General features: G+C 43.6%; 1 pseudogene; it reads right to left on the reverse strand.

The window, feature by feature from the left end:
* Window positions 1-19,508: 19,508 nt before the first annotated feature.
* On the reverse strand, window positions 19,509-19,626 carry LOC124608055 (annotated as a pseudogene).
* Window positions 19,627-20,110: the final 484 nt, after the last annotated feature.

Raw genomic sequence — 20,110 nt, forward strand, 5'->3', positions numbered from 1 at the left:
CAGTGATACAGATAGCCGTATCGTAGGTGCAACCACAACGGAGGGGTATCTGTTGAGAGGCCAGACAAACGTGTGGTTCCTGAAGAGGGGCAGCAGCCTTTTCAGTAGTTGCAAGGGCAACAGTCTGGATGATTGACTGATCTGGCCTTGTAACAATAACCAAAACTGCCTTGCTGTGCTGGTACTGCGAACGGCTGATAGCAAGGGGAAACTACAGCCGTGATTTTTACCGATGGCATGCAGATTTACTGTATGGTTATATGATGATGGCGTCGTCTTGGGTAAAATATTCCGGAGGTAAAATACACTCCTGGAAATTGAAATAAGAACACCGTGAATTCATTGTCCCAGGAAGGGGAAACTTTATTGACACATTCCTGGGGTCAGATACATCACATGATCACACTGACAGAACCACAGGCACATAGACACAGGCAACAGAGCATGCACAATGTCGGCACTAGTACAGTGTATATCCACCTTTCGCAGCAATGCAGGCTGCTATTCTCCCATGGAGACGATCGTAGAGATGCTGGATGTAGTCCTGTGGAACGGCTTGCCATGCCATTTCCACCTGGCGCCTCAGTTGGACCAGCGTTCGTGCTGGACGTGCAGACCGCGTGAGACGACTCTTCATCCAGTCCCAAACATGCTCAATGGGAGACAGATCCGGAGATCTTGTTGGCCAGGGCAGTTGACTTACACCTTCTAGCGCACGTTGGGTGGCACGGGATACTTGCGAACGTGCATTGTCCTGTTGGAACAGCAAGTTCCCTTGCCGGTCTAGGAATGGTAGAACGATGGGTTCGATGACGGTTTGGATGTACCGTGCACTATTCAGTGTCCCCTCGACGATCACCAGTGGTGTACGGCCAGTGTAGGAGATCGCTCCCCACACCATGATGCCGGGTGTTGGCCCTGTGTGCCTCGGTCGTATGTAGTCCTGATTGTGGCGCTCACCTGCACGGCGCCAAACACGCATACGACCATCATTGGCACCAAGGCAGAAGCGACTCTCATCGCTGAAGACGACACGTCTCCATTCGTCCCTCCATTCACGCCTGTCACGACACCACTGGAGGCGGGCTGCACGATGTTGGGGCGTGAGCGGAAGACGGCCTAACGGTGTGCGGGACCGTAGCCCAGCTTCATGGAGACGGTTGCGAATGGTCCTCGCCGATACCCCAGGAGCAACAGTGTCCCTAATTTGCTGGGAAGTGGGGGTGCGGTCCCCTACGGCACTGCGTAGGATCCTACGGTCTTGGTGTGCATCCGTGCGTCGCTGCGGTCCGGTCCCAGGTTGACGGGCACGTGCACCTTCCGCCGACCACTGGCGACAACATCGATGTGCTGTGGAGACCTCACGCCCCACGTGTTGAGCAATTCGGCGGTACGTCCACCCGGCCTCCCGTATGCCCACTATACGCCCTCGCTCAAAGTCTGTCAACTGCACATACGGTTCACGTCCACGCTGTCGCGGCATGCTACCAGTGTTAAAGACTGCGATGGAGCTCCGTATGCCACGGCAAACTGGCTGACACTGACGGCGGCGGTGCACAAATGCTGCGCAGCTAGCGCCATTCGACGGCCAACACCGCGGTTCCTGGTGTGTCCGCTGTGCCGTGCGTGTGATCATTGCTTGTACAGCCCTCTCGCAGTGTCCGGAGCAAGTATGGTGGGTCTGACACACCAGTGTCAATGTGTTCTTTTTTCCATTTCCAGGAGTGTAGTCCCCCATTCGGAACTCCGGGCGGGGACTACTCAAGAGGATGTCGTTATCACGAGAAAGAAAACTGGCGTTCTACGGATCGGAGCGTAGAATGTCAGATCCCTTAATCGGGCAGGTAGGTTAGAAAATTAAAAAAGGGAAATGGATAGGTTAAAGTCAGATATAGTGGGAATTAGTGAAGTTCGGTGCCAGGAGGAACAGGACTTTTGGTCAGGTGACTACAGGGTTATAAACACAAATAGGGGTAATGCAGGAGTAGGTTTAATAATGAATAGGAAAATATGAATGCGGGTAAGCTACTACAAACAGCATAGTGAACGCATTATTGTGGCCAAGATAGATACGAAGCCCACACCTACTACAGTAGTACAAGTTTATATGCCAACTAGCTCTGCAGATGATGAAGAAATTGAAGAAATGTATGATGAGATAAAAGAAAGTATTCAGGTAGTGAAGGAACCACATGTTTGTCTGGCCTCTCAACAGATACCCCTCCGTTGTGGTTGCACCTACTGTACGGCTATCTGTATCGCTGGGTGACTGGAATTCGAGTGTAGGAAAAGGGAGAGAAGGAAACATAGTAGGTGAATATGGATTGGGGCTAAGAAATGAAAGAGGAAGCCACCTGGTAGAATTTTGGGCAGAGCATAATTTAATCATAGCTAACACTTGGTTCAAGAATCATGAAAGAAGACTGTATACATGGAAGAACCCTGGAGATACTAGTAGGTATCAAATAGGTTATATAATGGTAAGACAGAGATTTAGGAACCAGGTTTTAAATTGTGAGACATTTCCAGGGGCAGATGTGGACTCTGACCACAATCTATTGGTTATGACCTGTAGATTAAAACTGAAGAATCTGCAAAAAGGTGGGAATTTAAGGAGATGGGACCTGGATAAACTGAAAGAACCAGAGGTTGTACAGAGTTTCAGGGAGAGCATACGGGAACAATTGACAGGAATGGGGGAAAGAAGTACAGTAGAAGAAGAATGGGTAGCTTTGAGAGATGAGGTAGTGAAGGCAGCAGAGGATCAAGTAGGTAAAAAGACGAGGGCTAGTAGAAATCCGTGGGTAACAGAAGAAATATTGAATTTAATTGATGAAAGGAGAAAATATCAAAATGCAGTAAATAAAGCAGGCAAAAAGGAATACAAACGACTTAAAAATGAGATCGACAGGATGTGCAAAATGGCTAAGCTGGGATGGCTAGAGTACAAATGTAAGGATGTAGAGGCTTATCTCACTAGGGGTAAGATAGATACTGCGTACAGGAAAATTAAAGGGACCTTTGGAGATAAGAGAATGACTTGTATGAATATCAAGAGCTCAGATGGAAACTCAGTTCTAAGCAAAGAATGGAAAGCAGAAAGGTGGAAGGAGTATATAGAGGGTCTATACAAGGGCGATGTACTTGAGGACAATATTATGGAAATGGAAGAGGATGTAGATGAAGATGAAATGGGAGACACGATACTGCGTGAAGAGTTTGACAGAGCACTGAAAGACCTGAGTCGAAACAAGGCCCCGGGAGTAGACAACATTCCATTAGAACTACTGACGGCCTTGGGAGAGCCAGCCATGACAAAACTCTACCATCTGGTGATCAAGATGTATGAGACAGGCGAAATATCCTCAGACTTCAAGAAGAATATAATAATTCCAATCCCAAAGAAAGCAGGTGTTGACAGATGTGAAAATTACCGAACAATCAGTTTAATAAGCCACAGCTGCAAAATACTAATACGAATTCTTTACAGACGAATGGAAAAACTAGTAGAAGCCGACCTCGGGGAAGATCAGTTTGGATTCCGTAGAAACACTGGAACACGTGAGGCAATACTGAAGATTAAGGAAAGGCAAACCTACATTTCTCGCATTTGTAGACTTAGAGAAAGCTTTTGACAATGTTGACTGGAATACTCTCTTTCAAATTATAAAGGTGGCAGGGGTAAAATATAGGGAGCGAAAAGCTGTTTACAATTTGTACAGAAACCAGAAGGCAGTTATAAGAGTCGAGGGACATGAAAGGGAAGCAGTGGTTGGGAAGGGAGTAAGACAGGGTTGCAGCATCTCCCCGATGTTATTCAATATGTATATTGAGCAAGCAGTAAATGAAACAAAAGAAAAACTCGGAGTAGGTATTAAAATCCATGGAGAAGAAATAAAAACTTTGAGGTTCGCCGATGACATTGTAATTCTGTCAGAGACAGCAAAGGACTTGGAAGATCAGTTCAATTGAATGGACAGTGTCTTGAAAGGAGGATATAAGATGAACATCAACAAAAGCAAAACGAGGATAATGGAATGTAGTCGAATTAAGTCGGGTGATGCTGAGGGAATTAGATTAGGAAATGAGACACTTAAAGTAGTAAAGGAGTTTTGCTATTTGGGGAGCAAAATAACTGATGATGGTCGAAGTAGAGAGGATATGAAATGTAGACTGGCAATGGCAAGGAAAGCGTTTCTGAAGAAGAGAAATTTGTTAACATCGAGTATAGATTTAAGTGTCAGGAAGTCATTTCTGAAAGTATTTGTATGGAGTGTAGCCATGTATGGAAGTGAAACATGGACGATACATAGTTTGGACAAGAAGAGAATAGATGCTTTCGAAATGTGGTGCTACTGAAGAATGCTGAAGATTAGATGGGTAGATCACATAACTAATGAGGAAGTATTGAATAGGATTGGGAAGAAGAGAAGTTTGTGGCACAACTTGACCAGAACAAGGAATCGGTTGGTAGGACATGTTCTGAGGCATCAAGGGATCACCAAGTTAGTATTGGAGGGCAGCGTGGAGGGTAAAAATCGTAGAGGGACACCAAGAGATGAATACACTAAGCAGATTCAGAGGGATGTAGGTTGCAGTAGGTACTGGGAGATGAAGAGGCTTGCACAGGATAGAGTAGCATGGAGAGCTGCATCAAACCAGTCTCGGGACTGAAGACCACAACAACAACAACCAATAAGGAAATAATACAAATATAAGGGTGTTAAACTAATTCAGATTTCTGAGTAAACATACATCAGCCGGTTCCAAAGAAAAAAGGACACAAATCTACATAGAAACTACATCATCAAGGAGAATATTACGCACTGGTGTGGAAAATTTATGGAAAAAGGTAACTTTCGTTTAATATGTCACTGCCAAGTAACATATCTCGATGAAGGACTATACATGGAAAGTACTGTATAGTATAGGTGGTAAATGAAAGAATGAGAAGTACGAAAAAAACACTTTTATTCTTAGCCAAGAATTACACTGACGTACCGTGACTTACGATGGTCTCCTGCACATTAAAAAACACGAGCCGTCGTTCTTGACCACCAAGGACGACAATGCTTGCATTGCAACGTGTTGCCCTGCTGGCCAGAAGGTTAGTAAGAAGTTCTTGTGGTAGCGTGTTGTATTTGTCCACCAGCGCGGTTGACAACCACTGTATGGTCATTATTGCATATGGGCGCGCTATAATACATCTCCTCACCGTTCCTCACGCGTTGGTGGAACGGGTACGTCATTCCATTCGTCGAATATCTTATAATTCCAAGAGCCCCTCCACCAGCGCTGTTTGACGCTGTCGAGTATTCTCATCTAAGAAAAACGGATTCACGGCTAAATGTACCCGTAAAAGAAAGACGCACATGGGTAAGGAGTACAGGGTCACAGTAATGTGCTCGAAGATTCGAAGGTATGACCATGCAGTAGTGTGCTAACGCCCTCACCATAACAGGTGGACCATCAAAGCGATCATGTTCGACTACGTTCGTATGTGCAGTGCGCGTACCCACCTCTCGCTACGTGCAGAATCAGAGACCGAATGTGCTCTAATCCGAGAAGAGCATGCGATGCACTGCTCTTTGCTCCAGTACCTAAGCCCTTGGCACCTTAGCAAACTGTGCAACCAATACGCGATTCTGGTCTTCGGGCGAAGAGACAATTCCCATGATGTCGCGGTGCCCCTGTGGTGAGCGAAAATGCGTGGCTTGCAGTCCTGTTGAACGTGATTGCAACTGCACTCTCTATTTGACGTGTTGTCCCTTATTGGCTCTTGCATAATGTAGCGATCATCTAATGCTGTGTCCGTGCCTGTGGTACTGAACTCTCCTTGTGCGAGTAATATAATCCTGTGATCAGTGACGGCTCGCGGGTATACGTTCTTGGTGCTCACAAATTTTTAAATTCAGATAAATATCAGCGTGAAGTTAATAGCATTTTCTGTATAGCAATTATGCTTATCAACATATTTATAAAACTTCAGCCGCTACCAATAACAATAATAATATATATATATAAGTTGTCTGAAAAAGGAAGAATGGTTTTTATGGAATTTTGTACATAATTGAGTTTATGGCAAGAACGAAATAATGTATAAACTTTCACTACTCTGTTCGCATTTTTGTGAAAGTCGAGTTTTCGAGCTTTTTCATTTTTTCGTACAAATGTACAACATCCTAAACACACGAATTAGTTAACGAATTAACTTCCAAGATGAAAATCAGGCGTTTTTACGTTGCACCCACAGTTCTTACTCTTGTTATGTATTTCTTTGTTAAATGTTCGCTTGTAGTCACGTTTATTTGATTTCGTCACTATCTCACACAATGAATCTGATCTGGGAGGCCATACTTCCTCTGCGCCTAACCTTTCCTGTTAGCGCTTAATACAGGTTCAACAGAGCTCATGTTGACACTGCACAGAAAAGCCGACTCCTGCACAGTTAACGACCAACTCCAAACACAAACTGCCATTTGCGGAAAATATTAAATTCAAGTAGTACTACCTACCTACAAGTTCCCTGGACTAGAACACAAATTAGACCAAAAGCACACCACCTTCGACTGCCATATTTAAGTGAATATCAGCTAAACCAGTGAGACAGCTTATCATGAATGTTCAGATATACGTTCAACGTGGGCCTACAGGGCATATAAACCTGATGCCCCATAAACAGAAATACGTCAGAAGCATCAATCATTGCTACAGTCTTACAATCGGCGATGATATGTGTTATGGTCCTCACGGTCTCAAATGGATTACTGTAAGATAAAATCCAATATACAGTATCTCATTCAGAATCCCACAAAACAGGTTGTTCTATGGGAATAACTATAGCATATACTGACGTACGATCTAATTTTACTATATACTGAGTGAATTGGCATATCTGTGGAGTGTGTTACCGCCTAACGGGATTTATGCCAAGCGAACGTGGATAAGTCTACTGCAGTGTGCTTCTACCTCATGGCATTGATGTAAACTTTTAATTAATTCGTAAGGACTAGCAGTGCACGCCGTGAACTGTGCACATCGTTTATCAAATTCGTGTCTGTTTGGCCTGTAAGTCAATTATGCCACGCCAGTTGCCCATGCGCAGAAGCTCCTGAAAACGTGCACAACTGAAAGTGTGCTCGCGACCCTGAGTCAAGAGGAGCAGCCGCGCGGTAGATTTAAGTGCCGTATCTTTCAGATTGCAGCATTCAAATAAAAATAAATAAAAAGTCAACAAGGCGACGAAAGTCGTTCTCTTACAGAATAGCCGCCACTGCCTGTGAGCAATAACAAACTCTTGGACTACAGTCGTCTCACTTCTTCCACCTTCCAGTTTTCCGATGGTTCTCCCAGTCTGATGTGAGCCAAGCCTTATGATCGTATAATGTTGTAATGAAGAACATCACCACAGTACACCGTAACTACTTGCTGACATACACACACTGTCTTTTCCCGTTCCTTCAACTGCCTCATGTTGTGGGACCAGGTGTATTTGGCGCTGTAGTCACGGTGCCACGCCACGGAACGTACAGCTTTCTGTGTACGACTGGAAGACCTTTAGAAACATGCTCCCACATTTTCTTTCATTCCCCGTCGAGTAGTTAATATGTTACGTTGCTTAAGCTTTGCAGAAAAGTGTATATAGGAGGGCGTGCTGAAAACTAATACCTCTGAATATTGTAAGTGAAAACTCTTACAGATTTTTTAAAATAAAACAGACGTTATTAACATTATCCATCTTTATTTTCATGTCTGCACTATTTCTCAACAGAGTAACCCTGCCGATGAACGCATTTCTCCCAATTAGAGAGACCGTAGAATATTTGACTTTCTTGACGGAGCGACAACCTTACCTCTGTTTTCGCCACTGAACCACTGGCAAAGTGAAGTGCTCCAAGGTACTCTTTATGTACTCGATACGGATGAAATTTGTACGGGGCGAAGTCGGGACTGCATGGAGAATGAGCGAGAACAGTGTATCCTAGGCGTCGGACTACTGCAGATGTCACAGCGCTAGTATGTGGTCTGGGATTGTTGTGCTGAAAGAGAGGATGCTCCATGTGTGGATGAAATCTTCGAATTCGAATCTCAATTACAACACACTGTTTGTCAGGAAGCGACACAATTACGTTGTACACCACCATGTTACACGCTACAATTCCTGGGGCTCTAGTGGCAGAGGGCTGTAAATTATACATAAAGAATAAAGATGTAGATTGTTAATAACTTTCGTTTTATTTAAAAGCTTAATGAGTTCTCACATAAAAAATTCGAAAGTATTACTTTACAGAACGCCCTCGTGAACATCAAAAGATCGTGGTAAGAAGTACTAAGAAATAGAAAACTCTCAAATGGAACAACCACCTGCTAAAGACAAAGTTGTTGAGGAGACAGCAAGAGAAACGTGTTACATCACTTTCGTTGTGGTCTTCAATCTGGAGACTGGTTTGATGCAACTCTCCATGCTACTCTACCTGTGCAAGCCTCTTCATCTCCGAATAACTACTGCAGCCTACATCTTACGGAAACTGCTTGATCTCCGTCTACCATTTTAACCCCCCCCCCCCCCAACCACCCTCCAGTGCTAATATGGAGATCGCTTGTAGTCTCAGAACTACTAGGCAGTTTTCGCCAAAAGTTTCTTTTCTCCCCAATTTCATTCACTACCTTCCCATTAGTTATGCGGTCTGGACATCTAATCTTCAGCATTATTCACTAGCACCACATTTCAGAAGCTTACGTTCTCTTCTCGTCTAAACTGTTCATCGTCCATGTTTCACTTGCCTACGCGGCTATACTCCACAAATTCATTCAGAAAAACTTCCTAATATTGAACTCTGTTTTTCATGTTAACAAATATTTCTTCTTCAGAAACATTACTGACCACTAAACTGCAACCCAGGAGCTATAGTAAATAATGAAATTTCACTTTGTGTGCTTGTACAATATAGTGGGTCTAGAGAGACGAAGACGATACCTCACAGAAGCGCTTATACTATTGAGCAACACCAGAGAGGATAGCAAATAACTATTTTCCTTGTTGTGCGTAGACGGCATGTAAATTGAATATCTCAATATTAGGTCTAGACCTTTGCTTCCCCCGTTTTGGAACAGAGGGCAGTAGCCGCAAGTGGTGGTACAGATGATAGGTCGTAAGTCTCATACAATAATGCTAGGCATCTGTAAACATAGCGCCGTCAAGATATTGGTCGTTTTGTGATTGAATTATAAAGTTATTCTCGACTGAATATGTCAACTTACCAGCCCATTTCACGTCATTTACCCTAAGTCTTAATTATCGGCTTTTGCATGAAGAAATCAGCAACCGACGCTCCTAAAAGGCTGGGTAAGACGTATGGCGATGCACCTATTAGAAAAAGAACGTGCCGAGAATGGTTCCAACGCTTCGAGAACGGTGATTTTAACTTCGAAGACCGACATGGTGAAGCAAGAGTGAATTTTAGAAGCTACAGAAACAGACAGAAACAGTCGCAGGAGATTGTTATCGAAAGCAGTCGACACATTTGAGTCGAGCGCTGAAAGATAAACGACCGCAATACAGCGATAGACATGAAAAGCTGATTTTGTAGAACGACAAAACTCGACCTCACGTTACAATACCAAGTGGAAACATTGAAACGCAACGTCCTACCTCACCCGCCGTATTCTCTAGACATTGATCCTTCTGACTACCGCCTTGCTAGGCTGACCAGCACCTCAGGTCACATGAACAAGTCTGAAATGGGATCGATTCGTGGATCACCTAAAAGGACGCCCATTTCTTCCACCGCGTGATTCTAATGGTACCCGAACGATGGCAGAAAGTAGTCGCCAGCGACGGCCGGTATTTTGAATCATAAACTTTTTGTACATTTTTGACAATGAAGCCTCGAACTTCGTGTAAAAACGGAAGCAAATTTGAAGACCTAGTAAAATAGTAGGCGACTTGGGAGTATACAGGTTGTGAAATAAATATACTGATAAATGATCCATTCCATCAAGTGAGTCTGAATTTGGAAGAAGTAGGTAAATTATTCCATGTTGCTTCAAATGTATGCCAGTCGAAGCGCTGATTCTAACTCGATCTTCTCAGAAACAAACGACATTCAGATTCATCGTCTATTCGATAAAGTGGCTGCTTTAAACCTCTTTGTATGCAGAATGTACACTGCAGTGATAAAAAGTAACGGGACAACGATAGTCCCACATACGGATGGCTGTACTATCCCGTTCACAAGGTGCAAGAGAGCAGTGCATTGACGGGGGTGTCACTTATACAAGGTCATTCATGTGAAAACATTTCCGACACGACAGAAATTAACAGGTTTTGAACACGGAATTGTAGTTGGAGCTAGACGCATGGGACATTCCATTTCGGAAATCGCTGGGGAATTCAATATTCCGAAATCCGTAGCGTGCCTAGAATACCACATTTCAGGCAATACCTCTCACCACGGACAACGCAGTGGCCGACAGGCTTCACTCAACGACCGAGATCAGCTGCGTTTGCGTACAGTCGTCAGAGCTAAAAAACTAGCAGCTCTACGTGCAATAACCGCAGAAATCAATGTGGGACGTACGAGGAACGTATCCGAAATTTAGCGTTAATGGGCTGTGGCAGCAGGCAACCGACGCGAGTCTGTCTGCTAATAGTACAACATCAGCTGCAGCGCCACTCCTGGGAACGTGATCACATTGGTTGGATCCCTACGATTGGAAAACCGTGGCCTGGTGAGATGTGTCCCGATTTCAGTTGGTAAGAGCTGATGATAGGATTCGAGTGTGGTGCAGATCTCACGAAGCCGTGGACTCAAGTTGTCAACAAGGCAATGTGGAACCTGATGGTGTCTCCACAGTGGAGTGGGCTGTGTACACATGAAATGGACGGGATCCTCTGGTCCAGCTGAACCGATCACTGACTGGAAATGGTTATGTTCGGCTACCTGGAGACAAATGGCAACCATTCCTGGACTTGATGTTCCGAAACAACGACGAAATTTTTGTGAATGACAATGCACCACGTCACCAGGCCAAAATCGTTCGCGATTGGTTGAAGGAACTGTCTGGACAATTCAAGCGAATGATTTGTCCTCCAAGTACGCCTGACTTGAATCCCATCGCACATTTGTGGAACATAATCGAGATGTTAGTTCGGGCACAAAATCCTGCACTGGACCGGTACAGAGGCAGAGCTTCTCATTATTCCTGCAGGAGACTTTCAAAGACTTTTTGAGTCCGTGCTACACCGACTTGTTGCACTACGCAGAGCACAAGGACGTCTGACACGATATTAAAGATATCCCGTGACTTTTGTGGCCTCAGTGTATATTACTTCAACCTAGTCAGTGCAGTTGTTCAGAAAGTCTAATCTTTTTCACATCCGAGCGTGTGTTTTTATCTCATGCGAATTTGACGCTTGTTACGTGTTGCCTTTATGGGTTGCAATTTTAGTGGGCAGCAGTGTATTCCAAATTGCTTTGGGATTAATGTGATTAGTTATAACAACTAATGAAAGAAGTAAATGAAAACACTAAACGCCTGAATAAGATAATGATGAAAATTTCGTTCCGTACGCTTCATTTTCCATTGGCTAATACGGCAGATGGTGTAATTGCAAGAGAGAGAAAATTCAACACCCACTTAATGATTTATTTAAATGTTTATATAGTTCGAACAGAGACGAAATTATGCTTCACCACGACCGTGTGGAAGCGTGTGAAATACGTTAGCTGTGCGGGCTAAGACCAGGCCCTCAGGTGCAGGGAGCAGCAGCTCGCAAGAGTTGGGGCGGCGAGAAGTTGGCGGAAGCCGGTGTAACGCAATCTGTTAGGCAAATGAAGCCGGCAAACGTCGCGCCGCAGACGGATGAATGCCAGGGGCGCCGCGCCGCTAATGGGCCAGCGGCGTCTTCATAGCTGCTGCCGGGAACTAATTGTAGCCGCCACCCGCCCACGGAAACCATCCCTCGTCCGAATTGCCAAACAGGCGGAGAGGTTCCGCGGGTGGAGCCATTCATATTTTCTGCCATTGCTTATGCCTCAATATTAAGTACTCACGGTTATCACGTCAAGTAATAGCACAATTTTCTGTTAGTGTTGTGCTCAAAAGGATTCTTATTCCATATTCAGTGTTTTAAAATATATAGAATGTAAAGGTTATATGTGCAGGCATTTTTATATGTGGAGCCATAATATGTAAGCACATCAGTAAGTTGGTTGTTTTGTCTCCGCATCGAACAGTCTCCCCACAGACACGTCACAAACTTTACGATCTGATGGTTTCTGCATGGTCGTAACTGCACCACCAAGCGGACTACGCCTGTTAGTATAGACCGACCGTCTAGCGCCCACAGGTCCGTCCACACTTGCTCTTACCATACATAGTTGGAGGTAGTAACCAACCATAAAACATACGACTTGTAATAGCTGTAATTATTAGACAGTAAATGATGTAAATACTGATGTAATGTTGTTCAGTACATCATCCTCAGTCACTAACAGATACATCTGCTCTTAAGTTACACATGTATATTCGTCTACCTAATGGTCGCTCTCTTCTAAAAGTAAAATAATATCTAATATGACAGTAACAATAATAGATATTTAGACAAAATGGTAAGATATACTGGGTGTTCCATTTATCTCAATTACCCCAACAGCAAGCAAAATGAAAAACGTATCAACCAATTGTTGTTTGCTACCAGTGGGACAATAATCGTGCTTTCTTTTAAGTTCGTTCGTTACGAAGATATGAACAGCAGTACATATTTTTTAAAGAGCATCCTGTATTTTTGTATTCGGTAATACACTTCCGTAACTCATGCCCTATTCAGAAACGTATCACAGTGTACCTTTAAAGTAATTATGACATTCTTAAAAACGTAGCTTAAAACTGACTCTGACTTTCTGTACTAGGCACCTGAAGTAAAGTAACTCGTTCACTTGCTGAAGTCCATAGTACTCAAGAAGTTTGTAGCACACAAACGGAAACACATAAAAAATACAGACTGCTCATTCAATCAACTGCCTTCAGTTGTAGGTTTTTATGAGTACAACGTACACCAGCGAAGGAAATGTAAAAATCACACAGCTGCACACAACATAAGTTTTAATTTTCCCTGTGTTTCCAACTGATCAGTGCAACCTACAAGAAATGGAGGAGTAGTGTTATTCCGAGTACCTATGACGTCTGCTAGTACATTAAACCAGAGAATTTTTTTTGTTATCGGTCGTCATGTTTACTTGAATGGTTCGCTGCGACACATTTTGAAACATGTATTGAAGAGAGGAATTTATTACCGAATAAAAATATGTAGAGCTGTTTAAAAAGACATACCGCCATTCACACTGCCATTCATAATCCGTGACAGCACCGTTTTCTCTGGCGTCCTCACGCTCAAGTAGAATATTTCTATATGGTATTCCAGATTATTTAATTTAATTACATTTCATCGAGAAAATAAAAGTAATTTAAGGAAGAACTTCGTCGATAATTTGTCCTTCGAGCCCAGATAATTATTTCTTGGCATTGCTATCTAAATCCCCACTTCATTATCTTATGAAAACTTAGCTAATAGTGTTTTATTGGATGTCAATACCTTTTTCACAGAAGCATAATACCATGATTCGTCCAAAAATGTCTATATTATATGTGATAATAATAAACATAGATGACAATTTACCATACCGTGTTTGAATCTCATTTATAGGGCTATACATTGTCGATTTGTTGTTCTAATGATTTATAATATTCCAAACGAAGTAGATTTTTATAGATGAAAGATTAATCTGTGAAAATTGGTAAACTGTAATAAAAATAATTGTAAGAATGACTGCTGAATTCTATTCTCAAAGCGATTCTGCAGTGCTTGAACTGTTAAGAAAAACGATGTAATGTTCCTTTGGACATGCAGATTATTATTACATAGCGCCTTTGACAAGTGTCTCGAAAACGGCGAAGCTGGTCGAATGTTCAAAGCTACTGTCCTGAGCATTTAAGGAAAGAGGTAGAGGGACAGTGAAACTACCACTATGCGCTAAATGGTTGGACGTCTACGGCTCTTCACAGAACGTGGGGTTCGGAGGCTTACCTCCTCTGTAAAGTGCGTTAGATAGTGGGTGATCTGTGGCATCTCTGCCGAAAGAGCATAATGCTGGTGTACGCACAAGTGTTACGGAGCACATTGTTCATCGTACATAGTTGAATATAGGGCTCCGTAGGAGAATCCCTCCATGTTCTCATGTTGACCCAACGACATGGTCAATTACTATTGCAGTGGGCACGGAATCACCGAGATTCGACCGTCGATCAGTGTCGGCTGTTCGAGTGAATGCTATACTAGGTCCATGGTCACCTCCATAAACACCGTCGTCGAAAAGCGCAGCGGGTCACGGACGCAGGCTGGTGGGAGAAGTATTATGCTATGGCAGATAATCTCCTGCGGTTCTGTGGGACCTGTGGTAGTAATCGAAGACATGCTGACAGCTGCCAACGACCTGCATTCGTTCATGGTTGATATCTTTCCCGACGGCGATGTCATCACTTAGCAGTATAACTGTCCGTGTCTCTTGAGCCAGAATCGTGCCACAGGGGTTTGAGGAGCCATTTAGTGAACCGACGTTGTTGTCTCAGTGACGAAATTCGCCCGATGCAAATCATAAGAAACTCATCTAGTCGCTATCTGGAGGCATTACCGCGTACTCAAATCAGCGGCGCGTTATTTAGGCAAATTACATGATCTGTGCGTAGGCAGGTAGTGCTACATATCCCCACAAACTTACCAAGTCTCGGATGCCTTATACGCAGAATCAGTGACGCATTTTGCTCCAACTACGGACAAACAAGCTACTAGGCCGGTCGTCATAATGTTTTGGCTCATCAGTGTGTAGACTGAGGAAGCAATCACTCCTGAGTGCCAAAGTGCTACAGCAAAATGTGCGTAGGAAGTTAAAAATATGGGGGTTCAATGGTCTAGAAGCTACTCATAAGACACACTTTTCTGAGGAATATACTGCGTGACTTGCGTATTTTAGATTTTTTTTCTCGCGGTTACGTGTTTGTACTTATCACACAAGAGTGTAATAGTGAACATAATATTTGGTTATTTGAGGGTACATAGTTATCAAGGGTTTCGACAGGAGGACCTTTCAGTTCTTGGAGATAGGTTGTCACAAAATTGTGTGGTTCATTTATAGTTGCAATGGGTCTGTGGTTAGCCTGTACCAGGCTGGTTTTTACATCACGTGTACACCTTGGCATACGGATTTAAAAATAAATGATTTATGGAACCCTTTGAGAAATTTGTCTCCTGGTACATTGTGTTGTTTTAATGATTTGGTTTGAAAGGAGCGAAAGTTGTCTTTCTAGATGTTCATTGTTTCTACATACGACGACAGCCATGTGTTTTGTGACGCTGATTCAGGTTTATTCTGTGTTTATTGAAATCTGGTTTCGCAGGACAGAGTGGATCATGTTATGGTTGTGGAAAGGGGCCAAAATCAGTTACTCAGTTAGTTGCACAAAACACACAACTTTATTTTCCTAAAAACAGTTAATCGTGCATGGCCTTAAAAGGATTCGAAACAATACGGCTGAAAACCCGAACACAAGTTTTTAAAATTGCTTTAAGGAATACACGCGGCTGAAGGCCTTTACTTAAAAAAAAAAACAAAAAAAAAGAAAAACGTAAATACTCTGCTGAAGGCCGCACCTGAACATAGAGGGAACCTTCTAAGAAAATATGTTCAAACAAAGAATCTTCAGAATTTTAATTTACGGCTGCTGAAGGCCTTATCTTAAAAAAATATTTCACGTAAAAGCTCGGCTGAAGGCCATATACTGAACATTGAACAACTCAAGGCCTAAGACCTCGATAACAAATATTTAAAATGGAGCCAAATCTCCTTTTTAAAATTAGTTTTAAACAAATCAATCTTCAAAGCTTAGTTTAAGTCGGCTGAAGGCCTTATTTTAAAAATAAACCAACTAAATTAATAGGCGCTTTAAGGCCTCGCACAGTACTTGAGACAAAATCACAATTTAAAAACAACAGAACAATGGAGTTCAGTAGTGTTCCTAGGGTCGGCCTGAGGAGGTAACTCTAACATAAGTTTAGGTGAGACAGGCAGCCAAGAATAAGACTAAATAAACGGATGGCAACCAGATCCAAGGACGGCTGAAGAACCGACCAACAATCTAATCAATACCCTTCCGCCGACCAACGGCAGAACAACGGAAAATATCAGTCGAGGACGAAGATACCAGCAGCACCACGTTTTCAAAATTGGCGTCTAAAAATAGCCAAGGTACAATAACCACTCAAAAACATGAACAACAGCAAAGGCTGTCGAACTACACGCGGTCCCGGACAGCATCAACACGGCGGGGAAAAACACACTGCGGAACACTACGCTAAAGACCTCGCCACGGAGACTTCCTCGCTGCTGTGTCCCAACCGACCGAGTGCCTGCTCCACTACGTAGACAGCATTCATAACTGCTCAGTGGAAATCACAGAAGCTACACACAGTTCCACGTAAACACATGCAGCGAGAACTCCGACCATCCTTAAACGAATCACTGTGGAACAACAAGGAGAAATCACAAGTCGACTCACACAGAGTTTCCATAAGCGGTCGGCAACCGAATACACGTCGTCCGATGGGACGACAGACCGTACGACCATCCATGGTCGTCCCTACTCAAGTTATGTGTGTCGGCAACGGTCGGGTGAGTCATGGCTCTCCGGAGCTTACTGCAGCTCCATCCCGACTCCCGTGATTTCCGTTCGGAACTCGGAGACACGGCGACCCGGGCACACTGGCTCGGAACCAACAATGCAGAGGGAACAATTGCCCATATCTGCACAAGGAAGGAACCGACCCATGTCCGGCAAGATGACCAACTGACGAGGCCCAGGAACGACCAAAAGACCAAATACACGTCGCCCTATGAGACGACTGACCGAACGAACAACTAACGGTCGTTCCCGCTCCAGTCTCCTTCCGTCGGACAGTACATGTGTTTCGCCAGAGGTTGGCGAGTACTGGCTGTCCGCACCTCACTGGCGCTCCGTCCCAACTGAATTCCGACAGAGGACGACTCGCAAATACTAGCGGTCGATAGTCTTATCGATAAGCGCTGCTGCTGCCACTCACGGGAAGCAAACCAGCAACTTAGTGACGCCAGTAAATCGAATAAGAAACGAGGCGGCAGTATCGTAAAGACAAGTGACAATCAATAAACGGCATGAACACGAGCCGCGCACGGCTCATTTGTTTTACACGCTTATAATTTCTGGACTAGAGCAAAGAAAAAAAAATGGAGGTATTGACGTATGTGCTGTATTGGTTCTTCGTTGAATATTATCTTAAGGTCACTTCAAAGAATACATTTATGTGTTTATTGTTTTATAGTTGTTTAATTTTCAAATGCTGGCATCGTGTTACTGTCATTTGGTAAACGGTGTCTGAGGATGTCGGTAATGTGCTACCGATACTAATCGTGTGGAGGAACTTTTTCTCATAAAAATTATATCGCATCTTCAACACAACAAAATAACAAATTCCTCGATTTCTAGGAAACTGTTAAGTTGGAACCGTACATCCATGGACAAATTATTCTTGTTTTCGTGTGATCTACCTATTCCACCTGATTCGAATCAACTCTTACGTCATGATCTTTGACCTCAATTTTTTTTTTCGAGAACGGAACCAGTCACTGAACGTTTTTACAGGAGTAACTTCCCAGAGGCCCCCGACTTCCACGCGTAAATCGGTGGATAGCGAGGTCGGGTCTCACCTTGGAAGAAGAGTGGGGACAACTGTTCAGTTTTGAGCTTTTCTTCTCTGTCGTCATTTCCCTGTATGCCTTTCAGGTGTGCGGATGCCGGCATCTTGACATCACAGGTGGCCAAGGATAGAGCCCGCCCCCGAGGGCTGAGCCCTTATTGGAGGAGTGGTTTATGTGACGCGCGGCACAAAGCGAGCGCCGGGCGGCGCTGCTCTTATCGCCGGCCTCCTCGTAGCTCTCTCCACCTGGACGCCATTGTGTCCGGCGGCTCTCCACCAAGGTCAAGCCCACCTGCGCTCCGCCCTGCTATCTTAAGCTGCCGCAAATCATCGCAGGTCTGGGCGCTTTGGTGCATTACGTTCACTAACCAGCGATACCGATACCTGTGTCTAGTGCCCATTAACATAGGCACAGCTCCTCCTAATGTATGCGAATATTTCGCATCGTCCTTGATAAACATGGTTTTCCGTCGGGATATCATTCTCATTTTTCAGAATAGTGGATTTGTCTTCGCGTCATATAATGCGTATAATGGTTATCAATGTGTAACTATTACAACAATCTCATTAACCATCGCAACAACAAGGGGGTTTACTTTATGCCCACCTTTTGAAAATATTGTAATCTGGTTAGTTACTTTATATTTTAAACTTTTGACGAAAATATTTATTGCTTTTAATGAATTCGTCTACCAATTTCCATAAATGTTTTTTCATTTTTCTGTTAATGTTTATCCATAAATTTAAGTCTTAACAGAAACTGTCAACTTCCCCAATGAATTTCATCTTCAATATTTCCAGATTCAGGACCTTACTTACGCATCAGTATGTTGTTGGGAATTATGTCATTGATATAAGTCAACAACAGTATCCTCCCCCGTTAGGAAATGTGCATCACGGATAATGCGTTGGTGTTTCAAGGGGCCGGCCGGTGTGGCCGTGCGGTTCTAGGCGCTTCAGTCTGGAACCGCGTGATCGCTACGGTCGCAGGTTCGAATCCTGCCTCGGGCATGGATGTGTGTGATGTCCTTAGGTTAGTTAGGTTTAAGTAGTTCTAGGGGACTGATGACCACGGATGTTAAGTCCCATAGTGCTCAGAGCCATTTGAACCATATTTGTTTCCAGGGTTAAAATTTCTAATTCAAGATATATGTGAAACTAATAACAGACTAAAGGTGCTATCGCAAACGTTTCTTACTGAAGAACAGATGGGCGTCAGATGGAAAGATTCTCTTGGACAGTGGTTTTCCAGTCTGTCGAATTACTGAACAACACGGAAGATTTCATCATCCCAACATACGTAGACTTTACTGACTACGAGAAAGCTTTCGGAGTTAAATTATGGGATATTTTAGAAAATAATGGTATACCCCAGCATATAATAAGAGTAATTCGAAGTATATATGTACACAATATAATCAAAGTTCGAAACTGAAGTTCGTTTGCGGGAAACGGCTCTCAAGCAGTGAGGCAAGAGTGGCCTTCATCACTCATTTTATTGAATATCTACATAGAACTCCTCTCTCCTCTCCTCCCCAACAGGTCATGAAGGCCCAACGGTACTGACCGGCCGCCGTGTCATTCCCAGCTCACGCGGATATGAGGGGCATGTGTCAGCACAACACTCTCCCGGCAGTATATCAGTTTACGACACCGGAGCCGCTGCTTCTCAATCAAGTTGCTCTGCAGTTTGCCTCACAAGGGCTGAGTGCACCCCGCTTGCCAACAGCGCTCGGCAGACCGGATGGTCACCCATCCAAATGCTAGCCCAGCCAGACAGTGCTTAACTTCGGTGATCTGACGGGATCCGGTGTTACCACTGCGGCAAGGCCGTTGGCAATATATACATAAATGACGTCATAAAACATGGCATATTAAGGCTGTGCTCTATTATAAGCTTAATAATAAAGTTGTAAATAGACTCCTGATTGCACATGATCAAATAATCTTAGCGTAATTTGCTACTTACGCAAGATAGTATATATATGTAAAGGTAAAACGGATATACTGACATTCAATGGTAAGGAGCATATAAGAGCGAAAATAATGATTGGTTTTAAACCGCGTGAACAAATAAATACTTTTAAATACCTGGGATGTGAGGCCTCATATATCACCCACAATGATCAAGAATACAAAATGCCAAAATTCCACAAGTTGGTAGGTACTATAAATCGCTTTCTCCTCAAAAAAGTCAGAAAAGAAGATAGTACTAAAATTTTATAATATTATGTCAGTGCCGGTTTTAATGTATCTGTCAGAGACTTGGACTCTAAACGCCACTCTAAGCAGGAGTATTGAGGCGGTAGAGATGACACTCCT

The sequence above is a fragment of the Schistocerca americana genome, chromosome 3 (genome assembly GCF_021461395.2).
Source record: "Schistocerca americana isolate TAMUIC-IGC-003095 chromosome 3, iqSchAmer2.1, whole genome shotgun sequence".
Lineage (NCBI taxonomy): Eukaryota > Metazoa > Arthropoda > Insecta > Orthoptera > Acrididae > Schistocerca > Schistocerca americana.